The sequence below is a fragment of the Squalius cephalus genome (genome assembly GCF_949319135.1).
Source record: "Squalius cephalus genome assembly, chromosome: 17".
Taxonomy (NCBI): Eukaryota; Metazoa; Chordata; class Actinopteri; order Cypriniformes; family Leuciscidae; genus Squalius; species Squalius cephalus.
This window is the reverse complement of record NC_137138.1, coordinates 871,211-873,710: the sequence shown is the minus strand read 5'-3', so window position 1 is coordinate 873,710 and position 2,500 is coordinate 871,211. Positions and strand designations below refer to the sequence as shown.

At 52.8% G+C, this 2,500-nt stretch overlaps 1 protein-coding gene across 2 annotated transcripts in view; it reads right to left on the bottom strand.

The window, feature by feature from the left end:
* The window catches only part of tmem38b (transmembrane protein 38B), a 23,811-nt gene that overhangs the window by 10,503 nt on the left and 10,808 nt on the right, over positions 1–2,500 (bottom strand). The window lies entirely within an intron of this gene.

Below are 2,500 nucleotides of genomic sequence, written 5' to 3'. Positions count from 1 at the left end.
AACAAAGCAGCGCTAGCTTCTTAAGGTCTGAGCAAGTCGCTTACTGGCACGTAGGAGATATGGCAAGGTGACGCAGTGTCTTGTTCCCTCTTCAGGGAACCGAGGTTACAGTCGCAACCGAGGCGTTCCCTTTCAAGGGAACTCGCGCTGGGTCGGTTGACGCTGAGGGAACATCTATACCAACCATAGCGACAAGTGTCTGTCCAGTGTGAAATCGCGAGGAGCAGCACTAGGACAAGAGCACTTCAGACCCTGGTGTAGAGTCCAAGTTCAAAGAGTAGAACCTTACAAATGTGTGCGGTGAGGAGCAGTCATCAAATACATCTTGGAGAGCAATTCCTGACATAAGGGCCTTAGAGGCCACCATACTCCAAGTGGAGTGGGAGCGGACAGCCATAGGTGAAGGCTGTCCGACCGATTCATAAGCAAGTGAGATAGCCTCGACCACACACTTGCTCATTCTCTGCTTAGATCCAGGGGGCCCAAAACATACGAACACCTGTTCAGATTTATGCCACAGGGCATCCCGTGGACATAGGCATCTACCTGACTAGGCATAGCAGGTTATTATTTTCCTGGTCCGAGTTCTGGAAAGGAGGAGGACAAAGGGCCTGCAGCATAATAGACCAAGCCACATTAGTGGAGACCTTAGGAACGTAGCCTGGTCTAGGATGAGGGAACGCTTTAACCATGCCAGGTGCCAATTCCAAGGGCGAGGGTGCAACCGACAGTGCTTGCAGATCTCTCATTCTTTTAAGAGATGAGCGAAGAAGAACAAAGCTTTCAAGGTCAGGAACTTGTCCGGAACCTCCTCCAGTGGCTCGAAGGGAGCCTGGGAAAGGCCTTGCAGGACAATGGCCGGATCCCATGTTGGCGCCCTGGTACGAGGTGCAGGCCTCAGCCTCAGAGCACCACGGAGGAAACGAGATACCAACGGGTCTTTACCCAAAGACATTCCCCCCAAAGGAATGTGGTAAACCACCACATAAACCTTTAAAGTGGACGGGGATAGACCTGCAGTGAACCGCTCCTGCAGGAACCGGGCAGTTAACTGGGTCCAACTGACGGTCACTACACTAAGAAGTCAAGACTCTCCACTACAGGGCATAAAGTTTCCTCGTGGTGGGAGCTCTGGAGTGTAGAATGGTCTCCACAAGCTCAGTTGAGAGACCCGTCCCTACGAGCTGGGCTCCCTCACACAGTTCTGGACGGGTGAACAATCGAGCCCCCTGCCTGGGACAGAAGGTCCCTCCTGACGGGTAACTCCAGAGGAGGCCTGTCCAGGAGAGACACTAGATCAGGGAACCACACTCGGCCCGGCCACCGCGGGGCTATAAGGAGCAGGCAAATTTGGTCCCTACGAACTCTCTCCAGAACTCCCGGGAGCAGAGCGATCGGGGGGAAAAGCGTACAAACGTAGCCTCGGCCATGTTTGTGTAACGGAGGCCAGCTAGTAGTCGCTGTGCGATTAAACCTCACTCCTCTGATCTCAAGAAAGGTGCTCTAGCGACAGACGCTAGGGGCTGCAGTTTTGTTAAGAGTCCCTGACTCCATGCCGGAGACCCGGGTTCGGGCCCACAGAGAGCGGGGCGAGCAGGACCCAGGTGAGGGATTACATTTGTACCATAGCATCCAGTCCCAGGGGAGCTGGATGCATGAGGGAGAACCAGAGTGGATAGTGAGACGGGGTGGAGCCTCCATTCCCCGGGCCTCAGCCCTCGACAGGACCTCTGCTCCTATATTACTGCTCCAGGGATATAAGCTGCTCTGAGTGAAAGTAGCTTCTCCTGGAACAACAGGAGGATTTGGTTTGCCAGTTTGCAGAGTGGACGCGAGCGCAAACCCCCCGATGATTTATATAGGCGAGCACCGATGTGTTGTCTGTGTTGCCATATAATGGCCCCTGAGATCTGGGAGGAAATTCTTCAGAGCAAGAAATACAGCCAACATCTCCAGGCAGTTGATGTGCCATGAGAGATCCTGGTCCCTCCACAGACCCTGAGTCAAGCGTCCCTTATCTACCCCCCTTTTAGTATTAACATGTTGACTCCTCCCCTTAATCATCTTAGCGAGCCAAAACCATATTAATCCTAAGCCAATTAGCCGACAACGCCTCTATATCACACTCCTCGCTGCGAACTTTCCTGATTATAGCATTCGGCCCAACAGAGATCATTATATTTGAAGCCACACTTATTCCAACTCTTATTATCATTATCCGGTGAGGTAATTCACCCATTCATTCACTCATTCATACACCGACGGCGGTGTCAGCCATGCAAGGAGCCATCCAGCTCGTCGGGAGCAGCTGGGGTTAGGTGTCTTGCTCATGGACACCTCGACACTTGGTCAGGTGGAACCACCAACCTTCCGGTTTGTAGACAGCCTATATGAGTCACTGCCGCCACTCAGGGTCTCATGTACAACAGGCCAACAGGCATTACACTGGACACTGCTGCCATCAGACCCAATAGTCTCTGAAACTGTTTCACAGCGAGTG